Below are 12,298 nucleotides of genomic sequence, written 5' to 3'. Positions count from 1 at the left end.
GAAATGGGTTTTGCTGTGGGCATCTTCTCCTGAAGCACACTTGCCCATGCATGTGGGAGGTGCGCATGCGGGCGGCATCCAAAGAGCAAGGGGGGTTAGTTTTCAAACATGCTAATAGGAATAGAGTCACTATCTTTCATCTGTTGGCAGTATTGATGAAGGCATTAGTTGTGCTTGGGGTCAACGGTGCAGATTTTGGGACCCGCTCTCTTAGGATTGGGGAAATATCAAAGGCCAAAATTATGGCGTGTGAGAGGAGTGACATTATGCAGCAGGGGCGTTGGTTATCAGAATGCTACAAGCGTTATGTGTGAGGCGAGGATGCGGGGCTTGGCGCGGTAGTTAATAATGTATAAGCTCACTCTCTTTTTTCTTGTTTCAGGTTCGGTGGCTGGCCCCCTTTCAGAGGAGATGAGAATCTGGGTAGTGGGGTACTCTTTCGTGAAGTGGGCTCACCTCCAGTCCTGCAAGAGTTACTTTGGACAGAATCTTGGTGCTCATGAAAAGATTTTTAAAGTGTTGTAGAAAGAAAAAGAAGGTATGTACTGAAAAAATTGATACCATGCTTGAACGGCTTGATGGTAGGTAATAGGTGTCCAGATATCCTGATTTTATATTTGGGAGAAAATGATTTGTGTAAGGAGAAATGCATTGTTTTAATCAGAAGATTGAAGAGGGACTTGGAGTTGATTTAGCAACAATGGGAAGGATGTTTCGTCTTATGGACTGAGTTTGTTCCAGGAAGAGTTTGGCATGGTGGGCTCAACCCAGGATCAGTAGACAGGGCGAGGCATTAGTCGAATAGAGAGATGTTGTGGTTTTGTAGGGGAGTAGGTTTTGGCAGGATTGTGCACAAAGATATTCGTTTTGATTTGGTAGAATTTTTTAAGAGTGACTGGGTTCACCTCTCTAGAGTTGGTATGTACTTATATCTTTTAGAGATCAGGGAAGTTTGGCTAGGACCCTAAAGATCCAAAGCCACTCAGGTGAATAGAGGCCGATTAGGCAGGGGTCAGTTATTCAATGTAAAGCGATGTTTAGTTTTGTAAGGCAGTAGCCAGGTTTAGAATTTTTTATATGCACCTGTTCCAATAAAGCGGCCTTTTTCACACACAAAATGTGTCTCTGTCTGGCTTGCCTCTCCCCCTCCCAAAGGGAGTTTGGGGGGCAGACGAGTGCAGATTGGGAGGGGCTAGGCTGGCCTGGCCAGCCATTTTGTAGTTATCCGTTGGTATTTTCATTAGGGCTGTTTTTGTGCTGTAGCTCAAGGGTAACCCAAAGGTATAAGGGGCTCTTTTGCGCTTTCCCAGCCACCGTTTTAGATTCTGGTGACTGGTGGCTGGGAGCAGGCAAGTGTATAAAGAAATGTTCCTGCCCTCCTGCCCTCCTGTTCCCCTTTTTAAGAACTATTCTTGCGTGGTTTCCCTTTTTTTCCCTGTTTAAGGGGCCGCATTTGTTGAGGACAGGGGCGTAGCGGTATTTATGTACTCTGTCGCATGGAGCAGATGCTATCGGGGTTTTGAAAAGGTGGCCAGTTTTGGCAGAGGTTTTTGGTTAAGTGTTGGAATTTTGAGAGCAGGGGCAGGGTAAGGGTAGGCAGATAGTCTAACTTTCAGGGTAGACGTTTGTTAGTTACAGTTGCAGAAAGGCAGGTAGGAGATTTTGGTTCCTATTGTTGTGCATAATTTTTAACTGCGTAATGTTGATGTTGATGTAAATGGCAGGGAGGAAAACTTTGAGGTCATCGTATGGGCGGAGGGGATCTGGGGGCAGTTATTCTATGTATAGCGAAGTTTTCGTTTTGTAAGGCAGTTGCCAGGTTCGGTATTTGTTATATGCACCTGTTTCACTAAAGTGGACAGAAAGAGACACAATATTGGTCTCGGACTGGCTTGCTCACCTCCCTCCCAAGAACGGAGCCTAGAAGAAGAACTACAGCAGGGGCCGTCACTGACAAAGATGTAGAGCTAGGTAAGTGGTGTTGATAAACAAGGCTAAGCAAGACTTGAAGAGGGGGGGCGGTTTGAATACCCTCACTCAACCGCAGTTGGTTCCTTACACATGAGGCACGTTTTTGACAGGTTAAACATGTGCACGTGTAAGAGATGGGTGCCGAGAAATACTTCATTTGCATACTCGCACAGCAACTGTTGTTTGGATTTTTTAAGCAGTTCTAAACTTTTTCGAAAACCAAGCAAGTATCATGTCACTGTGAAAACAGTTGCATATAGTTACTCTTACATATAGTTAACATTACATTGCGCATCCCATAATTGTGCTGCATTTTACCATGAGGTGAGGTTGGCAGTGAGCAGACCCATAACAGGTGTCATTGTTTATACAAAATGAACAGTAATTGCATTATTTTCTGTTTAAAGAGCCGGGGATTGAGCTATTCATGAAGGAGGAAGTAGTTACTGGTAGTGCCCAGGACTGTAAATATAAGAGGCCAGTGAGAGCTGCAGATCAATCGAGCTCTGAGACCAAGGATTGCTGAGCTCTTCTGAATACAGCCTGCACAGTCAGCTCAGTAAGTCCGTCGTCTTTGTGGGAGTGTGCCCATCAGGGTGTGTGTCTGCATGTATGACTTGTAAACAGACTCAGTGCTAAAAACCAATCCATGAAACCCATTAGTTGTTTTACTCAAAGTACCATGCAGCTACTTGGAAAGTCTTGTTGAGCCGCATAGGGGGTTGGGTTTTTGACCAGGCTGGTCTGCTCCAGTTCGAAAGCTCCATCAGCGAAAAGAACTGGACGCTGAAATGTTCACATACCTAAGAGAAAAAAGGCTAATGTTTTAGTGTAAGAAGGATTATTTGGAAATGAATAGATGTGAACTGAAGTGTTAAGGAGTGATGCATGAGGAGAGATGAGTGAGGGCTCAGTGCTGGGGGATGAGGCATGAGGAATGAGGCATACGGACTCAGGGATGAGGAATGAGGAGTGATGAGTGAGGGATCCGTGCTGGGGGATGAGGCATGAGGAATGAGGCATAAGGACTCAGGGATGAGGAATGAGGAGTGATGCGTGAGGGATTAGTGCCGGGGGATGAGGCATGAGGAATGAGGCATAAGGATCAGGGATGAGGAATGAGGAGTGATGCGTGAGGGATCAGTGCTGGGGGATGAGGCATGAGGAATGAGGCATAAGGACTCAGGGATGAGGAATGAGGAGTGATGAGTGAGGGATCAGTGCTGGAGATGAGGCATGAGGAATGAGGCATAAGGACTCAGGGATGAGGAATGAGGAGTGATGAGTGAGGGATCCGTGCTGGGGGATGAGGCATGAGGGATGAGGCATACGGACTCAGGGATGAGGAATGAGGAGTGATGCGTGAGGAATCAGTGCTGGGGGATGAGGCATGAGGAATGAGGAGGCATAAGGACTCAGGGATGGGAAATGAGGAGTGATGAGTGAGGGATCAGTGCTGGGGGATGAGGCATGAGGAATGAGGCATTCGGATTCAGGGATGAGGAATGAGGAGTGATTATGAGGGATCAGTGCTGGGGGATGAGGCATGAGGAATGAGGCATAAGGACTCAGGGATGAGGAATGAGGAGTGATGAGTAGGAGATCCGTGCTGGGGGATGAGGCATGAGGAATGAGGCATAAGTACTCAGGGATGAGGAATGAGGAGTGATGAGTGAGAGATCCGTGCTGGGGATTCGGAATGAGGCATAAGGACTCAGGGATTAGGAATTAGGAGTGATGAGTGAGGGATCAGTGCTGGGGGATGAGGCATGAGGAATGAGGCATAAGGACTCAGGGATGAGGAATGAGGAGTGATGCGTGAGGGATCAGTGCTGGGGGATGAGGCGTGAGGAATGAGGCATACGGACTCAGGGATGAGGAATGAGGAGTGATGAGCAAGGGATCAGTGCTGAGGGATGAGGCGTGAGGAATGAGGCATACGGACTCAGGGATGAGGAATGAGGAGTGATGCGTGAGGGATCAGTGCTGGGGGATGAGGCATGAGGAATGAGGAGGCATAAGGACTCAGGGATGGGAAATGAGGAGTGATGAGTGAGGGATCAGTGCTGGGGGAGGAGGCATGAGGAATGAGGCATACGGACTCAGGGATGAGGAATGAGGAGTGATGATGAGGGATCAGTGCTGGGGGATGAGGCATGAGGAATGAGGCATAAGGACTCAGGGATGAGGAATGAGAAGTGATGAGTGAGAGATCCGTGCTACGGATGAGGAATGAGGCATAAGGACTCAGCGATGAGGAATGAGGAGTGATGCGTGAGGGATCAGTGCTGGGGGATGAGGCATGAGGAATGAGGCATGAGGAATGAGGCATAAGGACTCAGGGATGGGAAATGAGGAGTGATGAGTGAGGGATCAGTGCTGGGGGAGGAGGCATGAGGAATGAGGCATAAGGCCTCAGGGATGATGAATGAGGAGTGATGATGAGGGATCAGTGCTGGGGGATGAGGCATGAGGAATGAGACATAAGGACTCAGTGATGAGGAATGAGGAGTGATGAGTGAGAGATCCGTGCTGGGGATGAGGAATGAGGCATAAGGACTCAGGGATGAGGAATGAGGAGTGATGAGTGAGAGATCCGTGCTGGGGATGAGGAATGAGGCATTAGAACTCAGGGATGAGGAATGAGGAGTGATGAGTGAGGGATCAGTGCTGGGGGATGAGGCATGAGGAATGAGGCATACGGATTCAGGGATGAGGAATGAGGAGTGATGAATAGGGATCAGTGCTGGGGGATGAGGCATGAGGAATGAGGCATTCGGACTCAGGGATGAGGAATGAGGAGTGATGATTCAGGGATCAGTGCTGGGGGATGAGGCGTGAGGAATGAGGCATACGGACTCAGGGATGAGGAATGAGGAGTGATGAGTGAGAGATCCGTGCTGGGGGATGAGGCATGAGGAATGAGGCATGAGGACTCAGGGATAAGGAATGAGGAGTGATGAGTGAGAGATCCGTGCTGGGGATTCGGAATGAGGCATAAGGACTCAGGGATTAGGAATTAGGAGTGATGAGTGAGGGATCAGTGCTGGGGGATGAGGCATGAGGAATGAGGCATACGGATTCAGGGATGAGGAATGAGGAGTGATGATGAGGGATCAGTGCTGGGGGATGAGGCATGAGGAATGAGGCATAAGGACTCATGGATGGGAAATGAGGAGTGATGAGTGAGGGATCAGTGCTGGGGGAGGAGGCATGAGGAAGGAGGCATAAGGACTCAGGGATGAGGAATGAGGAGTGATGAGTGAGAGGTCCGTGCTGGGGGATGAGGCATGAGGAATGAGGCATACGGATTCAGGGATGAGGAATGAGGAGTGATGATGAGGGATCATTGCTGGGGGATGAGGCATGAGGAATGAGGCATAAGGACTCAGGGATGGGAAATGAGGAGTGATGAGTGAGGGATCAGTGCTGGGGGAGGAGGCATGAGGAAGGAGGCATAAGGACTCAGGGATGAGGAATGAGGAGTGATGAGTGAGAGATCCGTGCTGGGGGATGAGGCATGAGGAGTGAGGCATACGGATTCAGGGATGAGGAATGAGGAGTGATTATGAGGGATCAGTGCAGGGGGATGAGGCATGAGGAATGAGGCATAAGGACTCAGGGATGAGGAATGAGGAGTGATGAGTGAGAGCTCCGTGCTGGGGGATGAGGCATGAGGAATGAGGCATAAGGACTCAGGGATGAGGAATGAGGAGTGATGAGTGAGAGATCCGTGCTGGGGATTCGGAATGAGGCATAAGGACTCAGGGATTAGGAATTAGGAGTGATGAGTGAGGGATCAGTGCTGGGGGATGAGGCATGAGGAATGAGGCATAAGGACTCAGGGATGAGGAATGAGGAGTGATGCGTGAGGGATCAGTGCTGAGGGATGAGGCGTGAGGAATGAGGCATACGGACTCAGGGATGAGGAATGAGGAGTGATGAGCAAGGGATCAGTGCTGAGGGATGAGGCTTGAGGAATGAGGCATACAGACTCAGGGATGAGGAATGAGGAGTGATGCATGAGGGATCAGTGCCGGGGGATGAGGCATGAGGAATGAGGAGGCATAAGGACTCAGGGATGGGAAATGAGGAGTGATGAGTGAGGGATCAGTGCTGGGGGAGGAGGCATGAGGAATGAGGCATACAGACTCAGGGATGAGGAATGAGGAGTGATGATGAGGGATCAGTGCTGGGGGATGAGGCATGAGGAATGAGGCTTACGGACTCAGGGATGAGGAATGAGGAGTGATGCATGAGGGATGCGTGCTGGGGGATGAGGCATGAGGAATGAGGCATAAGGACTCAGGGATGAGGAATGAGGAGTGATGAGTGAGGGATCTGTGCTGGGGGATGAGGCATGAGGAATGAGGCATACGGATTCAGGGATGAGGAATGAGGAGTGATGATGAGGAATCAGTGCTGGGGGATGAGGCATGAGGAATGAGGCATAAGGACTCAGGGATGAGGAACGAGGAGTGATGAGTGAGAGATCGGTGCTGGGGATGAGGCATGAGGAATGAGACATAAGGACTCAGGGATGAGGAATGAGGAGTGATGAGTGAGAGATCCGTGCTGGGGATTCGGAATGAGGCATAAGGACTCAGGGATTAGGAATTAGGAGTGATGAGTGAGGGATCAGTGCTGGGGGATGAGGCATGAGGAATGAGGCATAAGGACTCAGGGATGAGGAATGAGGAGTGAGGCGTGAGGGATCATTGCTGGGGGATGAGGCATGAGGAATGAGGCATACGGAATCAGGGATGAGGAATGAGGAGTGATGAGCGAGGGATCAGTGCTGAGGGATGAGGCGTGAGGAATGAGGCATAAGGACTCAGGGATGAGGAATGAGGAGTGATGAGTGAGGGATCCGTGCTGGGGGATGAGGCATGAGGGATGAGGCATACGGACTCAGGGATGAGGAATGAGGAGTGATGCGTGAGGAATCAGTGCTGGGGGATGAGGCATGAGGAATGAGGAGGCATAAGGACTCAGGGATGGGAAATGAGGAGTGATGAGTGAGGGATCAGTGCTGGGGGAGGAGGCATGAGGAATGAGGCATACGGACTCAGGGATGAGGAATGAGGAGTGATGATGAGGGATCAGTGCTGGGGGATGAGGCATGAGGAATGAGGCATAAGGACTCAGGGATGAGGAATGAGAAGTGATGAGTGAGAGATCCGTGCTGGGGATGAGGAATGAGGCATAAGGACTCAGCGATGAGGAATGAGGAGTGATGCGTGAGGGATCAGTGCTGGGGGATGAGGCATGAGGAATGAGGCATGAGGAATGAGGCATAAGGACTCAGGGATGGGAAATGAGGAGTGATGAGTGAGGGATCAGTGCTGGGGGAGGAGGCATGAGGAATGAGGCATACGGCCTCAGGGATGAGAAATGAGGAGTGATGATGAGGGATCAGTGCTGGGGGATGAGGCATGAGGAATGAGGCATAAGGACTCAGGGATGAGGAATGAGAAGTGATGAGTGAGAGATCCGTGCTGGGGATGAGGAATGAGGCATAAGGACTCAGGGATGAGGAATGAGGAGTGATGAGTGAGAGATCCGTGCTGGGGATGAGGAATGAGGCATTAGGACTCAGGGATGAGGAATGAGGAGTGATGAGTGAGGGATCAGTGCTGGGGGATGAAGCATGAGGAATGAGGCATACGGATTCAGGGATGAGGAATGAGGAGTGATGATGAGGGATCAGTGCTGGGGGATGAGGCATGAGGAATGAGGCATAAGGACTCAGGGTTGAGGAATGAGGAGTGATGAGTGAGGGATCAGTGCTGGGGGATGAGTCATGAGGAATGAGCATACGGATTCAGGGATGAGGAATGAGAAGTGATGCGTGAGGGATCCGTGCTGGGGGATGAGGCATGAGGAATGAGGCATACGGACTCAGGGATGAGGAATGAGGAGTGATGTGTGAGGGATCCGTGCTGGAGGATGAGGCATGAGGAATGAGGCATAAGGACTCAGGGATGGGAAATGAGGAGTGATGAGTGAAAGATTCGTGCTGGGGGATGAGGCATGAGGAATGAGGCTTACGGACTCAGGGATGAGGAATGAGGAGTGATGCATAAGGGATCCCTGCTGGGGGATGAGGCATGAGGAATGAGGCATAAGGACTCAGGGATGAGGAATGAGGAGTGATGAGTGAGGGATCCGTGCTGGGGGATGAGGCATGAGGAATGAGGCATACGGATTCAGGGATGAGGAATGAGGAGTGATGATGAGGGATCAGTGCTCGGGGATGAGGCATGAGGAATGAGGCATAAGGACTCAGGGATGAGGAATGAGGAGTGATGAGTGAGAGATCCGTGCTGGGGATGAGGCATGAGGAATGAGACTTAAGGACTCAGGGATGAGGAATGAGGAGTGATGAGTGAGAGATCCGTGCTGGGGATTCGGAATGAGGCATAAGGACTCAGGGATTAGGAATTAGGAGTGATGAGTGAGGGATCAGTGCTGGGGGATGAGGCATGAGGAATGAGGCATAAGGACTCAGGGATGCGGAATGAGGAGTGATGCGTGAGGGATCAGTGCTGGGGGATGAGGCGTGAGGAATGAGGCATACGGACTCAGGGATGAGGAATGAGGAGTGATGAGCGAGGGATCAGTGCTGAGGGATGAGGCGTGAGGAATGAGGCATAAGGACTCAGGGATGAGGAATGAGGAGTGATGAGTGAGGGATCCGTGCTGGGGGATGAGGCATGAGGGATGAGGCATACGGACTCAGGGATGAGGAATGAGGAGTGATGCGTGAGGAATCAGTGCTGGGGGATGAGGCATGAGGAATGAAGAGGCATAAGGACTCAGGGATGGGAAATGAGGAGTGATGAGTGAGGGATCAGTGCTGGGGGAGGAGGCATGAGGAATGAGGCATACGGACTCAGGGATGAGGAATGAGAAGTGATGATGAGGGATCAGTGCTGGGGGATGAGGCATGAGGAATGAGGCATAAGGACTCAGGGATGAGGAATGAGGAGTGATGAGTGAGAGATCCGTGCTGGGGATGAGGAATGAGGCATAAGGACTCAGGGATGAGGAATGAGGAGTGATGCGTGAGGGATCAGTGCTGGGGGATGAGGCATGAGGAATGAGGCATGAGGAATGAGGCATAAGGACTCAGGGATGGGAAATGAGGAGTGATGAGTGAGGGATCAGTGCTGGGGGAGGAGGCATGAGTAATGAGGCATACGGCCTCAGGGATGAGAAATGAGAAGTGATGATGAGGGATCAGTGCTGGGGGATGAGGCATGAGGAATGAGGCATAAGGACTCAGTGATGAGGAATGAGGAGTGATGAGTGAGAGATCCGTGCTGGGGATGAGGAATGAGGCATTAGGACTCAGGGATGAGGAATGAGGAGTGATGAGTGAGAGATCCGTGCTGGGGATGAGGAATGAGGCATTAGGACTCAGTTATGAGGAATGAGGAGTGATGAGTGAGGGATCAGTGCTGGGGGATGAGGCATGAGGAATGAGGCATACGGATTCAGGGATGAGGAATGAGGAGTGATGATGAGGGATCAGTGCTGGGGGATGAGGCATGAGGAATTAGGCATAAGGACTCAGGGATGAGGAATGAGGAGTGATGAGTGAGAGATCCGTGCTGGGGGATGAGGCATGAAGATTGAGGCATAAGGACTCAGGGTTGAGGAATGAGGAGTGATGCGTGAGGGATCCGTGCTGGGGGATGAGGCATGAGGAATGAGGCATAAGGACTCAGGGATGAGGAATGAGAAATGAGGAGTTATGAGTGAGGGATCAGTGCTGGGGGATAAGGCATGAGGAATGAGGCATAAGGACTCAGGGATGAGGAATGAGGAGTGATGCGTGAGGGATCAGTGCTGGGAGATGAGGCATGAGGAATGAGGCATACGGACTCAGGGATGAGGAATGAGGAGTGATGCGTGAGGGATTCGTGCTGGAGGATGAGGCATGAGGAATGAGGCATAAGGACTCAGGGATGGGAAATGAGGAGTGATGAGTGAAAGATTTGTGCTGGGGGATGAGGCATGAGGAATGAGGCTTACGGACTCAGGGATGAGGAATGAGGAGTGATGCGTGAGGGATCCGTGCTGGGGGATGAGGCATGAGGAATGAGGCATAAGGACTCAGGGATGGGAAATGAGGAGTGATGAGTGAGGGATCAGTGCTGAGGGATGAGGCATGAGGGATGAGGCGTAATGACTCATTGATGATTAATGATTTATAAGGAGAGCTGAGTGAGGGATCAGGACTGGGGATTGTGGCATGAGGAATGAGGCATACAGACTCAGGGATGAGGAATGAGGAGTGAAGCGTGAGGGATCAGTGCTGGGGGATGAGGCATGAGGAATGAGGCATAAGACTCAGGGATGAGGAATGAGGAGTGATGAGTGAGGGATCAGTGCTGAGGGATGAGGCGTAAGGACTCATTGATGAGTAATGATTTATAAGGAGAGCTGAGTGAGGGATCAGGACTGGGGATTGTGGCATGAAGAATGATGCTTAAGAAATCAGGGATGAGAAATGATGGATGATCAGCTGGGGATGGGGTGAGGAATGAAAACTAAGAAATGAGAGATAAGGAATGATGACTGAGGGCGGGGGAAAGAGGAGTGACTGATGATGAATGTGGATGATTTAAATGGCTGCTGTGTCAGACTCTACAACAGTGGATTGCACATCGATCTCCACAAGCGTGTCACTATTGAATCAACTCAATATTGGCTTTAGAATCATCACTAACCCAGATGCCAGCCCTGAATAGCTCTTATAATAGAAAGGCATTTAGAAAAAGACTCCGTGGCAAATGCGACAGAGAGCCCAAGTCCTTTGAGGGACAGCTACAGGTTTTATTCGAGCATGGTCCACCTTCACTCGTTTCCAGTTAACAAGGTGGGTTACAAACCAATGAATTGCATTTCTTCTGAATCCCAGGAGATCTTTCAGGGTGGGGATGTTCAGTTGACGGTATCAAAAGCCGCTGAGAGGTTAATCAGAATAAGAAGACACAAGTCCATTATTCGAAGGACATCATCTGTTATTTGGAGAATGGACAAGGATACCACAAAATAAGAAAGATAAAGGTTTTAAAGTTTAAATATACTTCAGTAAAGTAGTCCTTCTCGTTGTGCACTTCTAACATTTATAAAGTGGAATTCTTTTTTTCAAGGTTTTCGATTGGAATTTAGAATGATTTCAGAAATGCTCATGGAAATCAGTAACACTTGCAGCTGTACATGAGCATTCTTAAAATTCTCTTTGAATTATAAGACATCCCAATATACTCAAACATAAGCTCAAGCCTAGAGGCGAACATTCAGATTATTTTTTAACAAGAGCAGGCAGAGTCTTGATTTCTACGCTGAAGCCCTGTTTCCCAGATGTGAGCCCTCCTTCCACTCAGAGCCTCAATCATATGGCGTGCTAGATGCATATCTCAGCCTGTGCATACACTGTAAAGACCTCAGTCTTCGGGGACCAGTTTTCATGCTCCTAACATTAAAATCCCAACCTACCCACCATCTCCATAGGTCCAACCAGCTAAGCCCTAACCAACACCTGGGGGCAGAATCATTATTGGTTAGTACTATGCGTGGTGCAAGAGGGTGGAAAAGTGCAGAACCTTATTTATTAAGAAGCTGACCTGCTGCTGCTGTCATATCCTGTGGTGGTGACTATAAAGGCAGCCTTGTGCCATGCACACCCTTTCAATCATGGTGCAGAGGTGCATGCGTGCGCTCCTGCATAGGATCTGTAGAGGAAGCTTACCGTTTCAGTACAACATTGTATGCAGAGACACATTTTGAAACATTTCACAAATTGCATGCATAATATGAAGTGCAGCACAACTGCAATGTGTGGAATATCTCACGAAATGAAAGCATTTCTCCTTGTTAGCTCCTGCTTCAAGGAGGCATTAGTTTATGACAGGAAAACCTGGTCTGCCTACCTTTGTAGATCAGGGTTTCTGAAAAAGGTACGGGGGATAGTTGTCTTATCCGTCCAATTACTGTCCCAAAAAATACCATCTTGTTTCAAACCGGTGCAAAGTGCTGTTCGTGGTGTGAGAAGGGCACCTTTCAATTGCAAAATACCTTTTACACTGGAAAATAAATGCCTTTGCAAGACTTTGCATTGTTAATACACAGTGCTTAATTTGTAAATGACATGTGCCGATGCCCATAGCTGAGCTCAGAAGACCGCAGCTGATGTAATTAGATGTCAGCACGCACACAATTAAAGCTGGGTAGTCTTTAATTCACTTCCGGCCTCTTTAATCCAGTGTCAATCAATGCCTGTTTATCCCACTCTTGCAATTTTTTGCTTTCTCCA

General features: G+C 49.5%; 1 protein-coding gene across 1 annotated transcript in view; it reads left to right on the top strand.

Moving 5' to 3' along the window:
* Nucleotides 1–2,471: 2,471 nt before the first annotated feature.
* The window catches only part of LOC147734892 (C-type lectin mannose-binding isoform-like), a 270,629-nt gene continuing 260,802 nt past the window's right edge, over nt 2,472–12,298 (top strand). The window contains exon 1 of the mRNA XM_086953670.1: nt 2,472–2,530. The gene's annotated coding sequence lies outside the window, so the exon portion shown is untranslated. The remainder of the gene's footprint in view (nt 2,531–12,298) is intronic.

Source organism: Lissotriton vulgaris, chromosome 1_2, assembly GCF_964263255.1.
Source record: "Lissotriton vulgaris chromosome 1_2, aLisVul1.2, whole genome shotgun sequence".
Lineage (NCBI taxonomy): Eukaryota > Metazoa > Chordata > Amphibia > Caudata > Salamandridae > Lissotriton > Lissotriton vulgaris.
This window is presented reverse-complemented; position numbering and strand designations above follow the sequence as displayed.